This window comes from Ictidomys tridecemlineatus, chromosome 5, assembly GCF_052094955.1.
Source record: "Ictidomys tridecemlineatus isolate mIctTri1 chromosome 5, mIctTri1.hap1, whole genome shotgun sequence".
Lineage (NCBI taxonomy): Eukaryota > Metazoa > Chordata > Mammalia > Rodentia > Sciuridae > Ictidomys > Ictidomys tridecemlineatus.
The window spans coordinates 83,888,131-83,913,924 of NC_135481.1; the positions used below are offsets into that span (position 1 = coordinate 83,888,131).

General features: G+C 38.0%; 1 long non-coding RNA gene across 1 annotated transcript in view; it reads left to right on the forward strand.

Moving 5' to 3' along the window:
• The window catches only part of LOC144377852 (uncharacterized), an 80,102-nt gene extending 55,431 nt beyond the window's left edge, over positions 1 to 24,671 (forward strand). The window contains exon 2 of the long non-coding RNA XR_013439047.1: positions 22,191 to 24,671. This is a non-coding gene — a long non-coding RNA (uncharacterized LOC144377852). The remainder of the gene's footprint in view (positions 1 to 22,190) is intronic.
• The last annotated feature ends 1,123 nt before the right edge of the window (positions 24,672 to 25,794 follow it).

Genomic DNA, 25,794 nt, shown 5'->3' on the forward strand with positions numbered 1-25,794 from the left:
AATCAGGCAGCATCTACTTGAAATCAATTGCTAGAGGCGGTGGATACCTAGTGGAATTATATTCTTTTGTGAATGGATTTTAATTTCTCATACTTTTTTTAAAAACACCTTTTGCACAGCAAAGTATATATATGTGATACTATGGTTATAGTGTGCCAAACAATATTCATTACAGAAGGTGAGCCCCCTTCCTAGGAGTCATGTTATGGACTCACAGCTTTAAAATTTAATATTATCCCAATTTTAACTCACAATTTTTTTGGCAGAAATCGCACCTTATCTTTTGTAGTAGGGAAGTCGGGGCAGGTAGCGGGAAAAGAACTTAAAGGCCATGACCTCTATAGAATTTATAGAATTGAGGGGCAGTTTAAGGCCAGAACAGTTATTTATTGAATAATTCACCTGTCTTTTTCAGTGGTGCCTGTAGATTCCAGTGCAATACCCAGGTAATTCTGAAGGGGTAAAGGAATCTTCCTGGTCAATTAAGTCAGCAGAATCAAATTAGGTCACAGTAAATATGGATGTCATACTTAAAAATGCCATCTGATTCCATCAGACTATTTGAATACTTTAACACCCTACAATCAAGTTTTATCTTAATTCTACATCAGGCACTTAGCAGTATTTGTTTTGCTACTAATTTAGTATTATTAGTTAACTTTATATAGGAGTATGTTCATATATATAAAATAATAATACTAGTCTCAAATCTTGTCTTTCCTAAAGAGGTATTGTTTGAGTAAATGAGATAGTGTAAGCATACCTTGAATATAAAAAAAGGTATGTGAATCCAAAATATCATTTAAAATTTTAAATCATAAATACCAATGTTTCCTAGAGACAACGATTCTATTTCATTCAAGTAACATTTAACACATATTTATTGAGTTCTGACTACATGCTAGATAGTGTGTTAAGCAGGTACTGTGCTGCTGAGCAAGGAAGACATAGTTTCTGCCTTCAGGAATTTTGCTGCATCAAAAGCGGCAGACATTTACAAGGGCACAGAGGTAATGAATGAGAAAATTTTTTTAGCAATTTCTCCATTAGTCTCTGAATCCCTTGAAGTGAAAGGGGTTTTAATCATCATGGTAACAAATATAAGATTTAGTACATGGCAGGCTTTCAGTCAGTATTTCTCAAATGGGAAAAATTAATCAATGCCAGTTAACTACCCAAAGTGCATATTTAGACTTAGTCATCATATTCTAGGAAGTGAAGATCATACCTTTGCGAGTCCTGGCACTTTTTGTCAAAAAAAAAAGAAATTCAGTTATGCTTAATCAGTGTTCATCCACTGCTAGATACTATACCAATAGCTCTACATGTGCAGTCATAACTTTAAGAGGTATGTATTATGTTTTTATTGATAATAAGGTTTTGCGAAGTCCAGTAACTTATCTAAGATTCCACACTGAATAAATGGAATATCTAGGGCTTAAATCCAGAGTTGTCCAATCCCAAACCTCATTTTCTGAACTGCTACACAGAATAGTGGCTCAGGTTCTTTTTCACAAAGGCCAATAACTTGGAAGAAACACTTTATTAAGTTTTTCAGAATTTTACTTTTATAATAAAAAAATCCCTAAGGAATAATGTTAAAAGTATTTTAGTCAGTGGTACAGAATAGTATTGGTGTTGACAGAGACTCTCAACCCATCTGGTCAGACAGGATAGGCTACGGTCTCATTCCCACAGCGCTGGGCAGGAGTGTAAATTTAACTGGGGAGCAGAGGAGTGTGGTGGGGGTGGTGAGCCCAGGAACATTTGCTGAGGAGCAGGACTCGTGTGGGTGTTCAGCTTTGTGGTGACGTGAGATCTTTGTAAGCGCAACCAAAACAATTGCTTTTTTTCTTTTTCTTTTTTCTTTTCTTTTCTTTTTTTTTTTTTTTTTTTTTGGAGGGGTCCCTGGGATTGAACTCTGAGGACCAATGAGCCACATCCCCAGCCCTATTTTGTTTGTATTTTATTTAGAGACAGGGTCTCACTGAGTTGCTTTGTACCTGGCTTTTGCTGAGGCTGGCTTTGAACTTGCAATCCTCCTGCCTTAGCCTCCAGGGCTGCTGGGATTATAGCTGTGCACCACCAAGCCAAGATCAATTGCTTTTTTTTTTTTTTTTTAACCTCCTCCCAGCCCTGGCTTCCTCCTTGTTATCATGTCTCTGCAAATGATGGCTCCCTCTGCAGTGTAGTAGGGCTGTGGAGGTGCTTCTGGGACCTAGAATTTCATGGGAATGGTAGATGGGACCACGCTGATTACAGTGATGAATAATTCTTTCCTCACATACTTGCATGTTTAGCTTCATTAGTAGAAGCTCAACAAGAGGTTCTAGGACTATGTGTGCAACATATGGTCACACCCAAACACTCTTCCTGGAACAGAAACTTAAGGCATCAAATAGCCAAATTAGCGGCATTCTCCACCTTCTCTCATAACAGGTTGCCCTCAAATGAGGTTAATATTGCATAATGGAAAAAATGCTTCAAAGGCAGGGACTTTGGTTTCTAGGACTTACCTGTAACTGGTCAATAACCTTAGATTAGTTACTGTTCTTCTATGGGACTCACTTATTTATTTATTTATTTATACCTATAATGTGTTGAACTTATGATTCTTAAAATCCTTCATGCCTATTAAAAGGATAAGCAATATGAGGGAACAAACTGGACTTAAAGCAATTTCAGTTGTCTTTGACTCTTTGCTAGCTATGTAAATATGGGCAGTTGCTGAGGGCCATTGCCAAGTAGGAAAGACACATCGAAATCCTTGCCAGTGTACCCCATGTCAAATGGACTTGCCTTGGAAATTTGCTGTGACCTTGCATGTGTGTTTGAGAAAGGTGACCCTGCTCAATGACCAGGGTGGATCCAGGATTAGGGTGTATCCTGCAGGTTTAAGGAAGTATCCCGGTCCTTGGGTTTAGGGCGTTCCTGGTTTAAGACAATAGGAGTTTTAGGGAAGTTGGAGGTTGAAGATTATTGCTGCTGGGAGTAGGGCGTGCCTGCTGCCTGAGTTCCCGCTGAGTTCTTGTGGAGAGAAAGTATTTAGTAGGTAAATTGTGCGGGCAGATTTTGGATTGCCCCAGAACCTGTTTGTGTAGAGGCCGGTGTGAGTTCGGGAATAGAGGATTGCTGTTTGAATCTACAAGCTGTGAGTGCCTCCTGATCTTGTGCCCAGCCAAGACTTTGGCAGGCAGTCTCTGTATAAACACATCCACAGGAGTAATATTGGAATATGAATCCTATCTTCCTACCTTATGGGGTTGTTGTAATAATTAAATTGAAATAACATTTATGAAAGTATTTTGTAAATTGTGAGGTGCTTTTCAAAATTTAGATACTATTAAGTTTTTACATTTATCATTTGCCTTCCTTGTGCAATCCTGAGCACTGAGAATAAAAGATTTTATTTTATTCTTCTAACAATTCATTCAAATTGTTTTTGTGATTGCAATGTGATGTTAGATAGTATTTGAGAAGCTAAGGTTCAATGGTTATCACTTTTTCATAGTTCATTTTGAAAAAGTTCATAGTCATAATAAGATGGCAAGCAATCTCATTAGTAATTAGGGAAATACCACTTTTGTGCACCATAAGGTGGCATAAATTCATGCAAATTCTGATGAAAAGAGAGTTAAAGAACTTCTGAGAGTTTAACACTGCTATTCTATTTATCTGCTTTCATTTATAAAATGATTTTAATAAAACTTACCTTTTCTATGGAAAAATAAAGGAGCATTCTTTTTTAAAAAATAAGGTGTTATGCTTAAGGAAGAAGAGATTTAAAAAATTAGCTTGCCAAGTACAGTGGGGCACTGCTGTAATCCTCATGGCTCAGGAGGCTGAGGCAGGAGGATAGCAAGTTCAAAGCCAGCCTCTGCAACTCAATGAGACCCTGACTCTAAATAAAATATACAAAAGGTTGGGGGATGTGGCTCAGTGGTTAAGCGCCCCCTGGGTTTAATCCTTAGTAAGAAAAAAAAATTAGTTTGTACTGGATGACAGAATCAGTGAATTTGCAATGCAATTTGTCTTCTTTTTCATAAGACTTTATCCTGCTGTGAAGAACATCCAGAGGGCAGCCTTGCAGGTCAAGGAAGCAAGAATGGCAGGTCAACATTACAGCAACTGGTTATCAGACCCTTTTTGGATTTTGAGGGAGGCAAGGTGACATATTGGCAAAAACCATGAGAACAGGGCCTGAGTGCTTCTCCATGTACTGGGTGGTCTTTTTTCTAAGAGGTCTTTGAACCTGATTAGGCAGTGGCAGAGGCATGTCATGGAGCCGTGAGAGTGCTGGGGAACCACAGGGTGAAGGACGTTGTGCCATCTGGGTTTGAATCCTGCCTCCACCCACTTACTACAATGGGAACTTGTTGATTAACCTCTGTACCCCTCCTTCATCTCCTCACTTCTAAAGTGGATAAAGCAATAACTCCCTCACAGAGTTGTTACCAGTAGTAAATAAATGAATTGTGTGAAACAATTGATTCTCAACAAATTGAGGCCATTCTGACTGTACAGCCTGGAGCAAGTCATTTAACCTTGTTAGGTGTCAGTTACTTCCTCTGTGAAATGGAAGCAATATGGGTACTTAATGGTTATTTTGAGAACTAAGTGAGTTAATATATGTAAAGGATTAAAATTCCTGGTATGAAATAAATGCAAAAAAAAAAATGTTAGAGGAAGAAGGGAGAAACTCCAACAGACTGCATCAGGTAGAGTGGCATTTAGACAAAATGAGTTAAAGATAACTAGGATTTTGACAGACTAAAAACAAAGGAGAGTCCACCCATAGGAAAGGGCACCAGCCAAAGAACCTCATGGATATGTGTGGTGTATTTGGTGCTGCCTGGATTTTCACTGGGTGGGAAGGTACTATTTATAGATAGGTTCAGAAGAGATGAGGTTGGAAGCAGAGCTTGGGGCAGGTGCAGGGAGGATTTTAAGTGTCTTGTGTTAGCACATTTCCAACTACTTCCTGGTTAAGTAGTTTAATTTCCAGCCTCATGAGATGTTCAGCAACATTGTCTTTTCAATGAAATGACTTCTATTCTCTCCCCCTAAAGATAGCTCTTCCTTCCTAATTGTACCCTTGGCAGTTGTACATAGAATATTTAAATTATTTGTTTTCCATGCATTTTTTTCTCCCCCATTAGACTTGGGGACAAGAATGACTATAGAGTTATAACTGTATAAATAGCTCATAATGAGCACCTGTTCAATGCTATCTGATGGGTAACTGGTTCTCAAAGTAAGAGGAACCAGAAGACAAGGCAGGTACCTCTCAGTGCGACTGCTACGTTGCCTGAGGCCTAGGCCTGTTTTTCAGGATTTTAATGGGAGAACTTATGAACCAAGTCTCCAATACTTGATCAGTGAATACAAATGTTTACTTATTTTTTACTTTACTATTCCTTTAAGTACTATTTTCTTAATCTAGAAAAAACTAGTGCCTTATTTATTTATTAGAAGGAATGTTAGTTTCTTAAATACAAAAATATAAAGATGACATTAAAAACATGTCCTACAATATATTTAGATCTCCCTACTAACATTTAAGAAAAGCAAAAGTTGTAGATGTACATATTTAGAACATAGATACAAAATAAGAAATGATTCCCCACTCTACCTCCTTCAACCCCAAATGTTTATTCCCCAACTTAAATTGCTGTTAATATTTTGTGAATCCTTGATTTGCTTTAAATGATAATGTAAACCTTTGCAATTTGTGTTTCAATCATATGGATTCTGCCATTTTAAATAAAAAAAACCTTTTGACAAATAAAATGTGTTTAAAATGTATTTTAACTTATTAGGATGACAAGCAAAAACGTGTCCACGAATGTAAGTTATTTTAACTGCCTGTTGCCTGTGCACCATTTGGATTGCTAGATCAGTCTCAGGCAGCCATAAATATCTTCAGTGTTTGCCTTGTAAATCTAGCCTATTCAGTGCACACAATGTCACAGTGGGCCTCCTTCAAACCCTTATTATTTTGCTTAAACTGATTTTAAAAATAAATGTAGAATGGGGTTAAATATGATTTTTATACATGCAAACAAGTTGGAAGCATTGAGACCCTATCTTGAGCAAATCAGAATGGTCAATTAGGTTTCAGCAGGTGGATTTCTCTGGGGTGACTCTAGCGGTAATTACTGCTTGAGGGGGCAGCAGAAACCTCAAGTCCAGAAAACCTGGGAAAGAGTTGATGGGAATGTGGCTAAGTAGCAATCAGGTAGAATCTAAAGTAGAGAGGCGAGAAGAACCAGAGTCTGGGGATAGATGTGACCAACAAGTCCTGATCCCAGTGGGGCTGCATCCCAGAATTCAAGACAGGAGCAAGGGAAACTGGACAGAATCAGAAGGGCAAGCTCTTGTTGAATCTGAATTTGGAGGCCAGATGAATCCTTTTGTGGCAGGGACTCAGGACTCCCAGGACTCCCTGGCTGACCCTATCCAACCTTAACTGGCCTTATTCCAGTGCACTTGGGCTGACACAGATTTTTCAGCTAAAGCCATGTTCTCTCATCTTCCTTTCCTTTCTCCAGGGAATTCTTAAGTGCTAGGCACTCTGTTGAGCCCAAGAAGAAATGAAAGAGTTAGCCTTTATCATCAAGGAGCTTACAGGTACTTGTTATTGATTTAAAAAAATGAAAATAAATGGAATATAACAAAAATTCACTCCAGTAATCATAGATCATTTTATTAATTCATTGATTCAGTCATCCTAGGCAATGGGAAAGCAATAACCCTTAATCTAGTGGGTAGACAAAGATTAATTATTTACCAAAAGAAATATGACATTGGATACTTAATACTATGAAAGAAAAGTATGCAGCTATGTGAACACATTAGAGAAATAAGATCTGAGCTGAAAATAATGAGTGTCCTCAGAGAAAGTAATGTTGGTATCTCAGGATAGATTCACATTTTTAAATAATTATTGTCATCCTATTATAGGGTTATCTGACAGTATTACTCCATGCATTATGGTCAATTCAAATAATTACACTCAGAGGCATTTAGGAATTAATCTTAAAAATATTGTTTTTCATTAATTAGTATTCTCTAAATAATTTTAAGTGAAAAAAATTTTTATGATGGACATGAGTAAATATTAAAAAGCAAGCAATCTATTTAACATCAGGGAAAATATTACACTAATTTCTAGAGAATTTAAAAACACCATTTAGCAAAGAATTCAAAAATAATATTTGAAATTATTAAGAATTAAAATAAATCAGTTACTTGAATTAGTATTTAGAAAAATTTCACATTAGCTTAAAAATCTTACTGAGACTCTTCATAGAATCTGCAAATTATGAATTTTATCACTGGAAAAGATTTTATGGTTATGTTCTTTAATTGTTTCAGTTTGTAACTGTTGAAACTGAGGGACAAAGATTTTAATTGACACATTTCCAGAAACAACACAAGTCTAAAAAACATATAAGGAAAAATTAGTGAATCATTTCACAATATTTCCACTGAGTAGGGAAAACATACAGAAAAAATATACAGAAAAATGTTTAGAGGTCCAGCCTGAACGATAATTCTTAATTTAAAATGCATGAACCTTTCAAAGCCAGCCTCAGCAAAAGTGAGGAGCTGAGAAACTCAGTGAGACCCTGTCTCTAAATAAAACAATATAAAATAAGGCTGGGGATGCAGCTCAGTGGTTGAGTGCCCCTGAGTTCAATCCCCGGTATCAAAAAAAAGAAAAGAAAAAAAAAATAGAAGGAACTTAGTTTTAAGGAATACTTTTCCTTTTCTAGATAAGATATTTAAGAAATATTTCTATGTTAATCAATGCAGGATCATCAATTATATATATAAAAGGTGGAAAGGTGTTGATTTTCCCCATCATATTATCAATACACGAGAAAACCTTTAATAAATTTTGAAAAATAAATAACACCTTCTTATCTTTGCATGATATATTGTATTTTCTAAAAGAATTTCATATTTACTCATATGGTTCTCACAAAGAATCCGAAGAAATGAGGGCTGGTATCATCAACTTATGAGATTCAGAAAAGGTTCAAGAGTTAAGGGACCAGCCTAGCTTGTATGATGAGACTCACTTCTGTATATTTCTGTCTGTGATCCAATGTAATCTGCTTCTACTACATCTATGTAAGTATCATGGAACATGAGATGCTAATTTTTTTAAGTCTCTATAAAAATGAATGATATTTAATCATATTTGTCACTATAGTCTGAATGTGTCCCCTCAAAATTCATATGTTGAAACCTAACCACAAAGGTCATGATATTAGACACCTTTGGGAGGTGATAATGCTATGAGCACTCTGACCTTATTAATGAGATTAAGATTCTAATAAGGACCCCAGAGAGTCACCTTCTGCTTTTGCCATATGAAGACACATAGAAGGGTTCATCTATGAGAAATCGGCTCTCACCAAACACTGAACTTTTGGTACCTTATTGGTGGACTTTCCAACTTTCAGAGCTGTGGGTAATATATTTCTGTTGTTTATAAACTACCCAGTATCAGATATTAGCCAGAATAAAGTACGTTCACTTGTAAACATGAAGATTTGTTATCAAGATTTTAAAGATCCCATATTTATTGTTACCAGTATACATAATGATCAAAAAGACATTGGAATTCAGCAGTTGATATTATATTTAATGGTGAAATTCTTAATTATTTACTCTAAGTTCAGGAATAAGATAAGGATCTCTGCTGTTACCACTTCTAGTCAGCATTGTACTAGGGTGTCTAGCCAAGGCAATCAGGCAAGAAAATAAATTTGAAATAAAAGAAGCCTGGACTAAAAAGGAATGAATGAATCTATCTTGATTTGCAGATGATATCATCTTGTAGATGGAAATCCTAAGCAATTTAATGGTAAACAAACTCAACAAAGGTTGTAGAACAAATGATTGATTAAAAAATTGTATTTCTATGAACTTTAAGTGAATATGTACATGTAAAAAAATGAAGTTGTACCCCTACCTCACACCTAAAAAAATTAACTAAAAGTAGATTAAAGCCATGAATGTTGAGCTGAACTGTAAAACTCTTAGAAGAAAGCTTAGTGGTCAAATTTTGTGACTTTGGTTTTGGCAATGATTCTTAGATATGACACCAAAAACATGAGCTACTGAATAAAAAATAGATAGTGGACTTCATCATAATTAAAAAACACCGTTCCTTCATTGGACACCATCAAGAAAGTGAAAAGAAAACTCACTGAGAGAAAATATTTGCAAATCATATATCTAAAGGATTTGTATCTAGAATATGTAAGGAATTCTTACAACTCAACAACAAAACAACCCAATTAAAAAATGGGTAAAGGATCTGAACAGATACTTTTCCAAAGAAGAAATACAAACAGCCAATCAGCACATGAAATGATTCTCAGCATGATTAGTCAGCAGGGAAATACAAATAAAAACTACAATGAGACAGGTGTGGTGGAAGCACATGCCTGTAATCCCTGTGGGAAGCTCAGGCAAGAGGATCATGAGTTTAAAGTTAGCCTCAGCAATGTAGCAAGACCCTGTATCTAAATAAAATATAAAAAAGATCTGGGGATGTTGCTCAGTGGTTAAGTGCCCCTTGGTTCAATCTCAGTCCCTGGTACAAAACAAGCAAACTAACTAAACTACAATGAGATACAATTTTACATACAATAGATACAGATAATTTAAAAAATGTAAAAAGTACTGGGAAATATGTGTAGATAGCAGGACCCTCAAATACTGCTGGTGAGAATATAAAATGATGCATACATTTTGGCAACTATTAAATAGTTAACATATAATCTAACATTCTTCCCAGATGCGTGCGTACCCAGGAGAAATGAATTTATTCCTATATAAAAATTTGTTTATGAATGTCCATAGCAGCATTATTCATAATAATCACACAGAGAAAACAACCCAAACATCCACCAACTGATGAATGAATAAATAAAATGTAATGTATCTTACAATGAAATATTATACATCAACCTCAGTGAGTGAAGTATTGCTATATGTTACAACACAGTTAAACCATGAAAACATTATGCTAAGTGAAATTGTAATCAGTCACAAAAACTATAGATTATGTAATTCCATTTATGTGAAGTATTCAGAGTAGGCAAATCTATAGAGATAGAAAATAGATTAATGGTTGCCTAGAGGTGGGGAGTGGGATGTGGGGGTGAAGAAAATGGAAAGTGACTGTTAGTGGGTCATTGAATATTTTAAGGGTGATTGAATATTCTAAAATAAATTGTGATGATTAATGCATAACTCTGTAAATACATTAAAAACTGTTAAATCATATATTTAAATGAGTGAATTATATGAAATGTAAATTATATCTCAATAAATTTTTTACTTAAAAAAGAAACCCAAACAAAACCCAATATCAAACTATTCTGGTAATGGTAAACAAGAGCCTTAGTGACATAATGAGACGGGTGACGTTTAAGCACTACCTCAGTGGATCCAGGCTGGATCCTGACTGCATTGGGGAGCCTTGCAGGAAAGCCACTGATGGCTTCCCATATAAAGCTTTCTCCTTCAAACTTTTTCCTTTCATTTGGGCTTCTTTGGAAGAAGAACAACAGAAACCAACTTAATTTAGTTCAAGAGTCTAAGGAAATATATATAAGGATAAAAGTCCAGCTTACTATACCCTAGAAAAGGATTACAAGTGGATCTCTGAAAAGTCTAGAAACAGAAACCAGAAAGCCATCAGTGTTCTAGAAAACTCTCTCTTTCTCTTGCTCTTTTCCTCTCTGGCTCTCTCTGTCCAGCATGACTCTGTTCTTGGTCCACAGGGTGGAGCTTGGGCATCTTTTCCCCCCTACCCCTAGCCACTCTTATCATAGCTACATGCAGAGACAAACTTGTCTTCTTGTAATCTCATTTATCACTTGAAAGGATTAAAAAATCTGATTGGTCTGGTTCAGGTAAATTGCCTCCCCCTAGTTCAGTTAGATATGATGTAAGGGAGGGATCATACATATCTCCTAGATGTTCACAGTAATGAATCTGAAGGCAGTTATAAGAAAGGATAACAGTTCATGGATTGAACAGATATTTATAAGAGAGTCTTGAATGATTGAGTAATATTAATAATAATAAGAACAATTGTAATATAAATACAAATAGCTCCAGCTATTAAGGACCTGCCTGTTTAACATCTTTTGGCTCATTAAATCCCTCAGTCCTCTGATGTGATATCAATAGTCCCATTTTTCAGATGAGGAAACTGATATTTAAAGAGGCTACATTGCTTTCCCAAGGTTTTACAAGACTGAATGAATCCTTTATACCATGCTACCAATTCTTAGTATCTGATATGGTTTAGATGTGGTATCTCTCAAAAGCTCATATGTAAGACAATGCAAAAAGGTTTGGAGGAGAAATGATTGGGTCAGAGTTTTAGCCTAATCAGTGAGTTAATCCTGGATGGGATTAACTAAAGTAGTAGGGTGTGGATGGAGGAGGTGGGAATTGGTGCATGTCTTTGGTGTATGCATTCGTAACTGCAGAGTAGACTGTTTCTCTCTGCTTCTTGATCACCATGATGTGCTGCTTCCCTATGCCACATTCTCCCCCCATGATGTTCAGACTTGCCTGAGAAATGGAGTCAGCCTGATATGGACTAACACCTCTGAAACCATGAGCCCTCAAATAAATTTTTGCTCCTCTACCACTGTGCTGGTTGAGGCCTTTAGTCACAGCAGCAAAATAGCTGACTAAAACAGTAGCTCCGTCCTTCTGGCTTAACCTAGCTTTTCCCAGCCTCTATCTTTCTCTCATAGCTGTATGAAGACATAAGGAATGGAGAAAACAACATTGAAAGAGTTTATTCTGGTTATTCAGTTCCAGCCATACAAAACAGTGACTTACAGTGACAATTTACTCTACTAATAAATAGTTCTGAGCTCAATGAGAGAGAAACTTGGGGGCCTTTCATGTAATCATTATCCAACAGTAGCCAGGGATAGAGTTCCATGAAGGCTTGACAAGGATGAATATCCAAAGTGGTTCCTTCACTTCCACATCTGGTGCCTCAGTGCTTTTCCATGTGGCCTGTGGTCTCTCTGCAGCAGAGGAGTCTGGGCTTTACACATGCAGCTCAGGGTTCCAGGACAGAGTCCTCCAAGAGTAAGCATTCCAAGAGAGAGGAGGAGGAAACTGTCAGTTCTTATAAAGGCTAGACCTAGAATTGGCATAGCATCACTTTCTCCATATCTAGCAGTCAAAGCAGGCACAGGCAGCCCAGATGTGAGAAACCACATGTGTAGGCTGAGTGGAAGAAGAGGAAGGGAATGAATGGAGGCCATCTTTGGAATCAAGTTACCACAGTGGTGATGAGAGAAAAAGGTAGATGTAGCAAAATAATGGGCGTGACAGAGTAGAGTCTTTTGAAAAAAACATAATCACGCACATGAGGTCTGCACTCCACCTTTGCCTTGGGATGACCATGGGAATCATTTTCTAAGAAAACATTTTTAAAAACAGTTCCTCCAAATGTTCCTGCATACTATTTCACTTTAGAGAGACTTGATCCCTTAGGTAGAGATGTGAATTTTATCCTCCAAATTCCAGCTTGCTCCTGAGATTTTCTGTGGGTGTAAATATCCCAATAGTATAGAAAGCTAGTGCTATGAGAGCAGGATCACCCACTTATTTCCTGTGCTTGCAGATAAATCACACACACACAAAAAATCATAACTGAAGCATTTCAGTAGGGGTCCAACCTATTTTTAAAGACTCACAGAGGAGAAGGTTCCACAAAACCCTTAGGGAACCTGTTTCGTGATGCAATCCTCCTTTATGTCTGACCTAAGGCCTCTGTGCAGCATGTCAGTCACCTCCCTGAACCTGGCTCTCCGTGCCTGGGAAACAAAGCACTCACCTGCTTCAGAAGGAAGTTATTTGGATGAACTAATGAATGGTTACAAAGGGCTTTGAAAGTATAAATTGCTGCATAAATACTTAATGTCTATATAAATACCTTTGCTTCAGCCTAAGGGGGGGCTGAGGCTTTTTGAAAGATTTCAACCTTATGGAGCACCTGAATAGCGAAGATAAAGCTCCTGCTAAGTAAGGATAAAATGATTCTTGTGTCTATTATGTATATTATTTATTGCAAAGCCTTTTTAAAATAGAAACATAGCAAATTTGAGAGAGAGAGAGAGAGAGAGAGAGAGAGGAAAAAGAATTTCATGGTTCCCCCAGATTGAAAGCTCTTTCAGCCAGATCTGTGTTCAATACGTGCTTTTAAAAATATGTAATTCATGACCATTATTGGTGTGGAGAAATTACGTGCAAGTGCTTTCTTGCATATGATGTTTCCTTGGGGGAGTGAAGAGACGGAAAGATCAACACTAGTTTTAAGTGATCTTTGTTTTTCCCTCCTCTTCCATTTTTAAGACATCGTTTAAAATAAAGTTGATGATTTGGAATGTGCCTTATCAAAATTTTATTTTGATACTTAGAAGTTGGAAAACCTGTTTAGGGATTATATTAGGTAAGAGTTGCTTCTTCAAATAAATTATTTTTTTCCCATTCCTTTCTGCTGATGAAGGCTAAAACAAAAAAAAAGGGGTATATTACACATGCAACTGGAGCAAACAGCCGTTCTACATCTCTGCTTCATGGCTTCCTTTCACTGGAGGGATTAGTAGGTCAACAAAGATAAGGGAATTATTTTGGATCTCAGATTTTGAGAAATTTAAAACAAATAGAGGTAAGTAGAGGATCCATGTGGGAGAATCCTTTTAGAAAAGAAGCTTTCTTTTACCATATGCAACTCCTTGTGGTACCTTTGCCAGGTGGGATAGGATGCTTTGAGCCTCATGAACCAGAAAAAAAGCTGGAGAGAGAGAGAGATGGATTGTTCCCTCTGAGATTCAAACTGAGCCCAATGGATCTTCACACTGTTTGAACTTCTGAGGAAAAGACGTCTGATAAATCCTTTTTATCCTTTCATCTCTCCCATAGTTGAGCCTCAAGGTGCTCTCATCCAAGATGGTGGGAAGAATAAATTAAGTGAATGGATGCAGCTTGCAATCAGACAAACAGTGTAGTGTCTCTAGGAACTATTTTGGAGAGCTGTTTTGTAATTAAACTGAAAATGACATATTCAGATTTGATTAATCTCATGTGGTCAGTAGGTATGCTTGAGTTGAAGGTTATTGTTTTTTGTAATCAACAACAGACTCTTCTCTGTGATATATTCGCAGGAGAATGTTTAAATAATAGAAGTGACAAAATGTTGATCCATGCTATGGTCAAGTTCCCAAATACGATGCATAAAATGTTTTGCTATATTTAACATAAAGACACGCTGATTTAGGTTGATGTTTATGTATTATAAATTCACATATATAGTTCACATACATATGTGTATGCACACATCTGTTTATGATTTTAAAAGTCATAATTATTTAACCAAAGAAACCTGGTTTTCAATTGGTTCATAACTCTATTCTCTTACTTCTTACACGTGATGAATTCAGAGTTATAGATTGTTTCCTGTGGCATTGTTGGATTACGGCTCAAACCTAAAGTTTAAAGATTTAATTTTCTGTTGTTCTTAATGAAATAACCAAAGCAGCCGCTCCCTGTGGTGGGATATGAAAAGTAGTGTATAGATACCTACTAAAACATTTGCAGACCTCCTCAGTTTTCTGTTTTTAATGTGATGAAAATTTGTACAAATAACAAAGAAAGAATGTCATGGTAACTAAAACATTTCCTATACATGTATTTTAGAGGGAAGCTAAATCAAAGGTCTTCAAAGAATTACTAGGGTTCTTTCTAGGAGGTTATTGACAAATATGTAGTTTGTCTCTGGAGTTTGTGCCTCTTTCACAGATTGGTGTATTTGTGATCCCACCGGCAGAATAAGTGTCTGTAATTCGTTTCTCCTTGTTAACTAGTGCGCCTTTGTGTGTAGGATGATTGGCAGCAAACTCGGCTGAGTCCCAACGGATGAGCTTGTTAGCAAAACCCTAGCATCCTATCTCTAATAAAGCATATCAGCAGTACATTTTGTCCTATCTATTAGCCTCTCTGTTTCTTTTTTTGTGAAAAGCTGAGTGTCCCTTTGAAGCAATGACAAATAAACCCCTGAACTGAAGTGCTAGGCTGCCTTACGGACAGCTGGATAGTAAATGTCACACCGTGTAGAGAATGCCTATTATCAGAGTGAGCCATTTGTTCCCGGCCTTTCAGTATCTTAATGTAATACAAAATTGCTAAATCAAGCCCCATGTCTGTGACAGAACATAATTAATGAGAAAGCAGGAGCCAATTCAACACTCTTTATTGGGACCTAATTGGCTCAGGCAACAGAGTTGTCACTCAACAAGAGACTTCCTTTAAAGCAATTTTGTTCTTGGTTGTATTACAGAGCCTATTAAATTGTCCCCTCCTTGATCACACAAAGAAGTATCTGCATGCAATAATTAGCTTTTCCAGGGGGAATTTTTTTTAACTCATGCAATACCGGAACCTTTTAAAACTGTCTGGAAAAATACCCGGGCCGTGGGGATGTGTTTCCATACTGAGCAGCACTCGAGGCTGTTTTCCATTCTGCCGAGGAACCAGAATCTGCTGCAGAAAGCTGACAAGGAGCCCAAGGAAAAGAGAAATGTGTTCCAATGCATAGGGTGGGAGGATGATGAGGGAGTGGGTAGAGGAAATTACTTTGATGGATAATCGAAACTCACTTTATAAAAATGCAGTTACGAGGGCCAAAATGGAATACCTATTGTACATATCTAAATATATGTTTAGTTTTTGTTTTGTTTTGTTTTTATGGTGGCCATACCTAATTCTCTCAGCAGTCAAAATTAATAGGGCGATGGCAGGGGATAAGAGTTAAACATGCAGAGAAACCTTAGTTGTGTGAAGCCTATTCACCCACTCAACCATAGCTTAGAATTTGATGGGGTACCCTATTTCAAACCTATCACATACATTTAATGGCACGTGATGATTTATTACAATGTAAAATTTCACTTTGAGGGATTATGTTTTTGCCCTCCTCCTTATTTAACAAACCTCAAAGATAAATATATTCCTGGTATTTGTGTTATTGTTATAAAACTGTTTTTTTCCTGTCAAAATATCTCAGACTTAAAATAAAATCTGTGCCTTGCCTTGATAAGTTTTAAGACAACGTGACATGCAATGACTGAAGATCATGGAGAACTGAGCTTACAGTTTACACTGGCATTTGCCAGGATTTGGGGCTAAGCTAGAGGTAAAGCAATGGGAAAGTTGTAGGAAATATACTTAAAAAAATTCGAAGTAGGCAATAACTAGCACCAAGTCAAAAATGCAACAGTTGAAATTAGAAATTATTAAAGGTTGATTAAGTGACAGCACTTTTGAACAGTCTAAATAAAGGCAAGTATGTGGTCCCTTTCTTGAAATAGCTGTCAATTTCTCCCTTCTGTGCCTTCAGAAACAACCCAAAGACTGTCTAGTTTGCATGGCAGCAGCATTTGGTTGGATTTAGAGAGCTATTTGCTTCGGCATTGTTACTTGTCTCAATGAGGAAGTGCCAGATACTAGGATAGAAGGCAAGCCTCTGAAACAGAGGCGAGCCGAGCTGTTCTGACTGCGCTGCTGCACGGTTTAGAGAAGGTTTGCAGCTGCTGAGACCCGGGGACTGTGTCCCAGCCATGACAACATTATGCAGCAGGCGCACATAGTGCAGCGCTTCTTTAGATTTGCAAGCGTTTTCCGACACATTAGCTGTATCCGCTATTGTAATTTACTCCTAGTAATACATAGAGAACTTGTTGGGTTTGCTGTCCTCTCTCAAACCTACCCTTCAAGAGTGAGCAAAGTTGGCGTCGTGAATGAATGCAACTCTGTTTGAAAAATATTAGTTGTGATTCCATAGGGTAATAGAAAATAAAAGTAACAGCAATACAAAAATATTAGTCAATAATGTCCTTTCCCAGGTGACTCTTGAACCTTGTGAAAGCACACATTCTCAACAAAGATTTATTAGACTAGTTGTGGAACACATGATAATGATAGCAAGAGCTGCCAGAATCTAATTTGCTTTAATTAATCATTTGCTTCATAACATGGGGATTCTTCTCCCTCCCTGCTTCCCCCCCCTCCTTTTTTAACTGTCTAGATTATTTTAAAACATTAGATATTACACTGTGGATGGCTGATGAAACTGAAATTGAATGCTGTAAAAGTTAGATTAAGAATTCATTTAACAGTATAAACATTTCAGAGTGCAGGATGGTGCCGATTAGGTCAAGTGAGTATGGAGTGATAAAACAGTCATGGAGCTGAGAGAAAATACATTGTCAGGGGGCACTCAAACAGGGGAACTTAGTCTCATTTAAATGCTAGGGCGGACCAAAACGTTGCCAGCTAGAAACCCCATTATCATTATTCTTCGGAATTTTTCTCTGGTTATTTTAGTAACACAGACTGGTAAGAAGTCGGCACCTCAGTTTAAACACATTTATTCATTTAACTCTGCAAACAAGCTTTGGTTGGGACCCGAATGAATTCTCCTGGTTAGGCCAAGGTCTGAGTCAAAGGCCACAAGGCCTCGCACTCTCAGGGGAAGTCAGTGGACGGCCTCAGATTCCCAGGGCAGCCAAGAAACCAAATATTCATCCCCACCCCTCTGGGTAGCACTGAGCAGGAAGGGTTTTCTCCTCCCTATTTCTGGGCTGGGAAGCGGCCAGCCTCAGGGTTGGAGACGGCGCAGCTGAGTGTAATCAGAGCGGCCGCCTTCGGGCCACCAGGGGGCACTCCCGGACGCGCCCGCCGACCGCAGCCCAGGGCCAAAGCCCTGCAATTGGCCTGAGAGGCTGAGGCTTTGCCAAAGGTTTGAAGAACAACCTTGTAGTCTTATCTGGCCCCTGACGACTGCCAGATAAGTGAGTGCTTTTGTGTGGCACACCCTGGGGAAAGAGGGTGGGGGAGCATTTGTCTCTGCTTAGGCACAAAGCAAAACAATTGTGTTCAGAGGTGTTGCAGCTTACTCCAGAATGCATTAAAAGAGCTAACTTAACTGTAGCATGATCCTGAAACACAGAAGACACTGTGTTTTTGCCATTATTATTAAATACCTCCATGCTATATTCTCCTTGCCCATGCACTTTGTGCCACAGTCCCCCATATCAACCACATTATGATATTGCATGTCCCCATGTCCACATGTCCTTCTCCTTGCTGTTTTATAATCCTCTCAGGCATTGTGTTTTATCCCCATTAGATTCCCCTCCAACATAATGTCTGGTTGCACGTAGTAGGTGCTCAATCAATGTCTCTTGTATGGACTAGTGGCTATTTATCATATTCTGCAATTTGGCCACTGGCCAACTTTTAATAAGCATGTAAGACCTTAATAAATATTTTGCAAAGAAGCAGACATCTGTGTGGGTGCCTAATTTTGTTTCTTAAGTAGGTTTTGCAACCACTTTCAGAATCAGTTCTAGAACCTCCCAAGAAAATGAATTGTAACATTATAGTTCCATCTCCTTTTTTCGAATCTAAATAAAATTCTTCAGGATAATCAATTTATTATTTAATTCAAATTGATAATCAATGAATTCAAATTATTTTCATTGAATCATGACTAAATCATTAAATCATGGCTATCACTGACAACATTGAGAGACGTCTCCCAGGATCCGTTCGGCAGTGGCAGCAAACATTGAGTAGATATATTTTCTCATTGTGGTTCTTTGATGGAGACTGTACTCCTCCTACACTTTGTTATGCTTAACACAAACAGGCCATTCCATTTTCCTTTCTACTTCAGAGACCTCACTTGAAATCCATTTGATTATAGCTGTAATTGTAGAGTAATACATATTTTGGCCATTAGGATGGGAAAATGAGAATGATGGGAATCCTATTCTTATCTTCAAGGAAGTTTCAGGCTATGAGGACCAACAACTCATTTGGGATTTTGTAAGGAAAAGAACACTGACATTTCCTGCTTCATCAATAATCGAAAGCCTTATACACTCCTATCGTTAGAAAGCTGCAGTCATGCAGTTCTCAGTTTCTTGAGAAGTTAGAATGTCCACTGTTGCTCAAGGCACATCTCCACAATAGAGTCATAGCAAATTTTGTGCTGAGAAGCAGGGCAGAATCATAAAAATTTGGGGGTTGCTTTGCAATTTTCACCCCTAAAATACAGGAGGAAATTACAAGCTGGTATTGATTTGACTGACTTCTTTGAATCTCAGTGAAGGGATGTGAACAGAAAGAAATGCACTGTCATTTGCTTGGTTCAGAATTTCTTAACATTTGAAATGGAGGGGTGGGGGTGGTAAGTAACTCCTGTGGTCCCACAGGGAGCATTATAATCAAGGAGAGCTCTGAACAGTGTTAGAAGGGCCTTTACATCTCCTCCAGCTCCCGGCAATATGCACTTGCAGAATTGGTTAAATGAGCCACCATACTCTGGTCAATATGAATAGGCTTGTAAGATGCTCAGTTTGATTTAATGGCCACCCATGGACTTCCAGACGCAGAAGGGAGTGTCATGTTCAGTCTGAATAAAGCTCGAAAAAATCAACTACTCCATTTGGCATTGTAGCTGTATTTTAATGTCCTCTTCAGAATTCTCCGTTATAGTAACATCTCTGCAATCAGTCTAGCATAAAAAGGCCTGTTTATAATAAATTGGTCAGCCTCTTATGTGCCTATCTTTCCTGATGGATAGCAAGTGATAAGATTGTTCCTTGTAGACTAGGCTATAAGTTTCAATATGACTAGTTGTATCTCTCCATTTGTACAAGTGATTTATTTCAGGTTTTATTTCTGTTTTGAGTCTTTGTTTTTATATTATCTCATAATTGTCCTGTTGGGGGAGGTGGGGGCAAATTGATTCTTCCTGTGAATCGTAGGTCTTTGGGGGACATATAAGTGACTTGTAGTTTATAAAGAAGCCAGGAGGTGAAAAACAAAATTGTTGAGTCTTTTGTTATCCTTTCAATTAGGAGACCTATGTGACAGTTGTGAACTACAGTGCCCTGGACAGGAAATGTTGGCAAAGGTAGAAGTGTGCCACTGATTTGTATGAATATTCTGAGATGGAATAATCATACTGCCTTGTTAGCACATAATAATCATCCAGTGCAAAAGACCCTAGACCTTTGGAATCACTCAAAGTTTTCATTAGAGAATCAGCAGCCCTTTCAACTCACTCTGGTGTACCTCAATGTTGAAATTGCATATTACAGGTTATGCTCCTATAAATAAAGGACATTTTGTTATGCCCACACTCAGTTGCGTTCCCTACTGTGATTTCTTTACCAGACCCTGCTGTGACCTATTGCCAAATACAATGCATTATTGGTGATTTTTATTTTTATTTTTTGCTTGAACTTGATGTCTGTCCAGAAGACAAAAACACTGATTAGGCAGAAAGAGGATAAAAGTTGTTCAAGAATACAATGACTCTGGACCTCAGCTGCAGACTTTAGCTAATTAATCAATGTCAACAGTCAAGAGATGGGGAAATGAGACATCTTGTCTTAAGAGTGATTTCCCAACCATCTCTGGGAAGCATGGTTTCCTTGTGAACTAAAGTTAAACAGGATATGACCAAGCATGCCCCTGGCTAAATTTGTAGTGGTTGCTGTAGCCTGTGGTGCAGTTTTAAAAGAGATCGACTCTAAGGCAACTTTTTTTGCCTTTATTTCCCTTGGAGGAATCTACAATGGATTCAAGGGTGTATAACTTTTGGAAATAATAATAGGATTATTGAAAACAGGCTGTTCCTTTAGAACATGTTCCTTTCTCTCAGTCCTCTTCTTTCCTATTGTCTCTGGAAAAGCTAGTTCAGAGTAACTAGCTTTTCCAGAGACAATAGTCACCCAAGTCATAACATAGATAAGGAAACTCGATTTTTAAAAAATATTCTATTCTTTAGTCATTTATTGGCCTAAGGGCATATAACTCTGAAGGCCAATGATTATAAAAGCTTTTATTATGAATTTAGGGTATTGGCGGGGCCAACCAATAACTATTATAAAGACATCAATAGCTGGGCGCAGTGGCACACACCAGTAATCCCAGTGGCTCAGGAGGCTGAGGCAGGAGGATTGCAAGTTCAAAGCTAGCCTCAGCAAAAACTAGGCACTAAGCAACTCAGTGAGACCCTGTCTGTAAATATAATACAAAATAGGGCTGGAGATGTGGCTGAGTGCCCCTGAGTTCAATCCTCAGTATTAAAAAAAAAAAATACGAACAACTTAAATTTTCATTTGAAAGTCATTGTGGGTCCTCTTTTAAACATTGTCTCAAATGTTATCACATTTTACTGAGCAGTAAGTGAGGGTTCAGTAATTTCCTAAAAGGCACTGTTTTAGCCAACTTTTCCTTGCTGTGAACAAAATAGCTGGCAAGAACAACTTATGAGGAAAAGACTATTTTGGCTCACAGTTTCAGAAATTCAATCCATGGTCAGCTGATGCCATAGGAAGACCCTCATGGCAGAAGGGTATGATAGAGGAAACTGCTCAGTTCATGACAGCCAGGAAACACAGAGAGCTCCATTCCCCAGGAACAAAAATATAAATCCATATCCCCAGTGACCTGCTTCTCCAGTCACACTCTACCTGCCTACAGTTACTACCCAATTAATCCATATCAGTGGATTAATCCATTGGTTAGATTACAAAGTCAAATCATTTCACCTCTGAATATTCTTACGTTGTCTCACACATGAGCTTTTGGAGGACACCTTGTGTTCAAACCATAACACTCCGACCCTGGCCCCCGAAAGTTTATGCCCATCTCACAATGCAAAATACATTTAGCCCATGTTAAGAGTTCACATAGTCTTAACAGTTAAAACATTTGCCAAAAATCTCAGCCCAAAATCTTATCTGATATTCAAGGCAAACTCTTAGATGTGAGCCAAGATCAAAAGATATATATATCTCCAATACATAATGGCACAGAGTATACATTTTCATTCCAAAAAGGAGAACTAGGGGAATAGAAAGAAGGGATGGACAGAAGGAAAACTGAAATTGGAATGGGCAAACATGTCTTGTAGTTTCATGTCCAGCATCTGGGGCACATGGCATCATGAAATTCTCTCAGAAGGGATTGGGTATCTCCACCCCTATGACATTTCTTGGTTGCAGCCCACATGGCTTCTCTGTTGACTCATTTCTGCTTCATTCCTGCAGTTTTCCTTGGTGGATATTCCATGTTCCTGGCTTCACTTAGAGGGCTCCATTGCAGCTTTGGCTTCCTTCTTACATCTTCATTCAAGCTCTCTCAAGAGGACGCCTGCAGGGATTCCAACCCTGCTACATTTTGCCTGGTCTCCCAAGCCTTCTTTTGAAATCTTGGTGGAAGCCTCCATGAATCCTAACTCCAGCATCCTGCATTCCTGCAGAATCAGCATCATGTGATTACCACCAAAATCTGCTGCAATCTCAAGCAAGAGCCTAGCCTCCTGGGACCACAGCTGCAGCAGCCTCCGAGTGGCAGTGTGGCTGAGCATGACGAAAAAACTTCCTAGGCCCCCTCTGTGCAAGGAGGTTCTCCTAGGGTCTCTTCTCAAAGGAATATTTACTTTTACCCTTTGAGCCTGAGATTCGTGTGGCCTTGCCAATTCCTAAAATACCCTCAAGCTGTCTTTCCTATTGCCTCTGTACAAAGTACTTGACATCTCTTTAGTGGCTATAATGTCTTTGAAAACCCCAGTTTTACTTGCAACTTTCTGGGCCAAATTGCAAAATTCTCAAGTTTTTCTGTTCCTGATGATCACAGTAAACTTAGCTAAAAGCTACCAGCAATATCCATGCCACCACCTGAATGCTGTGCTGCCGTGAAATTTCCTCCACCAGATTATTAAGTCCATTACCTTTTAATTCAGCCTCACAGAAAGTCTCAGGACATGGGCAAAATATAGACAGCTTCTTTGCCAGAATGTAACATGAATGGCCTTTAGTCCAATTTCCAATAGAGTTTGCCTTCTCCTCTAAAACCTCATGAGCCAGTCTTTACTATTCTTAGTCTCATTGGCATTGTGGTCTTCTGAGCCCCCACCAGAATTGCCCATGAAACTCCACTTACAACACTGTAAAGATTTTCCAGCTTGCATCTCTAAACTTTTCAAAATCCCTCTCACACACCAGCTCCAAAGGCTTCTGAACCACATGGTTAGTGGCAACAACGGCCCCACTTCTTGGTACCAATTTCTGTATTAGTCAGCTTTACATCACTGTGACCAAAATACCTGACAACAACAATTTAGAGGAGGAGAAGTTTATTTGGACTCGTGGTTTCAGAGCTTCAGTTCATGTTTAGCTGACACCTTAGCTCTGTGTCCCAAGTGAGGAAGAATATCATGGCAGAAGTGTGTGTCATAGGAAAACAGTTAGGACATGGCAACTAGGAAGGGGGAGGGAGCTCTCCACTTACCATGGACCAAATACAAACCCCAAAGTTATACCTCTGGGACCTAGACCTACTTCCTCTAGTCACCAACTAGATAATCCATACCAGTGGATTAAGCCATTGGTAGGTCACAGCTCTCATAATCTAATCAATTCACCTTTGACTATTCTTGCATTATCTCATACATGAGCTTTTGAGAATGCCTTATATCTAAGCTGTCGACAGTACTTGAGAACAAGTTTTTGAGTTAGATAATCCTGATTCTGCCATTTAGCAGTATGAGCTAGTTGCTATTATTATTCTTTATCTGATTTTGAGTCCATTGTTTTTTTTTTCCATTTAGTGTACTACTAATCTCAAATCTTTTTATTGGAAAATGAAGTATAAACAGAGGGAATATATTTTTCTAATACTTTCCATAAGTAAGTTAATTTTAGATGCTGTCCTGCAAAGAATGGTGGAAACTATAACTGGCTTTACTAAACACAAACAAAAACCCCAAACAAATCAAACTTGTTCCAAAGACACCCCTCCCCCGGCTCCTGCCAATTCTTCTGTGGCTTTTTATTGGTTGAGAGACAAAACTTATCCTCTTAACCTATCATAAGCAAAAGTCACTATCTTATACTGCTAATATCTGAGTCATCATGAAGTGGTAATGTGTCTATTAAAGAAACAACAGATGACTAAGAAGAATCTGAAGATGACCAGTTTTAGACAATCATGCTTCACACAGAGCATGGGCCTTGAGTTATGATTTTTTTCCTCTATGAGAGCTCTCTGATAAAAGTCTAGGAATACTCTGTTAAATTGTGAAGTGAGGAAGGATTGTAATATTGACTATGGGTTGGGGTTAGGGCTCAGTAGTATAATGTGTGCTTAGCATGCATAAGACCTTGGGTTTGATCCTGACAACCCAAAATAAATAAATAAAAATAAAGAAAGAAGAAATTGAATATGACCAACATCTCCAGTTGTCCCTTTGAGAACACACATACACACACATATGCATACACATATACACACAAAAGAAAGCAAAACAAAGAGCAGTTGACATTCAGTTTTATTCATTAAAAAGATCCATTTATAATCGTAATGTGCAGAGGGCCGAAAGACTGAAGTGATACCTGAGAGAGGTCTGAGAATGTGTTTGCACCACATTACTTGGACTGCATGATAATTGAGAGCCATTGTGGCTGAACACTTTATGAGTTTGTTTAATTTGTCACAGTAAATAAAGCTTTTTTGATGCAAGTTAATTAGCTCTCTTGTGTTACTGCACATCAAATGTAATTAACAACCAACTGCCAGTGTGGGGTTGCCCTTTGTAACATAGTTATGGGGGAAAAACTTAACTGGGCCTGGATTAAGTAAAAGGTACACTGTTGAACCAATCACTCTTTTTTGTCTCCTTAAATCAGATGGACAAGGATCTACAGGAAAAATATTAGGTCTCACAAAACATCAGCTGTTTAATATGATTTCACAAAAATCTCATGGATTATGACAGCCTCACATTTGCCACCACACTAAGTAAATTCAACTAAGTAAAATCTCTACCACTACTCAGATCTCACTTTATCCTCCTTGGTTGGCATTGCCTACATGTCAACCTGTGCTTGGATTGTTCATTTCCAGCCATTTACCTTTCTTTTGCTTTGACATTTTACCTCTCCTATGATAAGTGCTGTTATAACTAAGGCAGAAAAAGTGCTTTAAAATAATGACTAAGAAGGGATTTGGTCCAATGGGCAGAAAAAGATTATTAAAGAACTTGTTTCAAGAAGGGGATCATCCCTCCAATTTCATAATAGTATTCTTGTCTAGTTTGTAGTTTGAGAAAGTATTTTCTCTTATGTCTTCCTTCTCTTCCTCCTTCTTCTTCTTTTAAAGAAAAGTTAATGCAAAGACACCTCACAGCCTTGATTTATACTTGTTTTTGATCATGCTGTCAGAAGAAAGGTTGAGAGGCAGATCCATTTTTAAAGGATCACACTCATAGCATCCTTGAGAGGCTCCCAGTTTCTACTGTTTATGTTGACAATATTCACTGGAAGAAAAAAACAATATTAATTAAGAAGATATACATTTACAGAGGCAAAATAGTTTTACTACAGTAGACCTTTTCCCCTCTTACTATCTCATTTCCATAAGAAAGGAAGAGAGGGGGAAATATCTGGGTTTAAGTCCTGATTCTGCCTCTAACCAGCAACCTTCTAGAGTAACTCACCTTCTCTGAGACTAAGTTTTCTCATAGAAACAGATGATAGCTTGGTAGTTTCATGGTTGTCCTTTAGCTTTGAAGTTCTCCAACCCTCTGATCTCTCTTATATTTTTTCCAGGAATCCTTCTCATTTCATTTCTTGTTACCTTGCCAATCCTGGG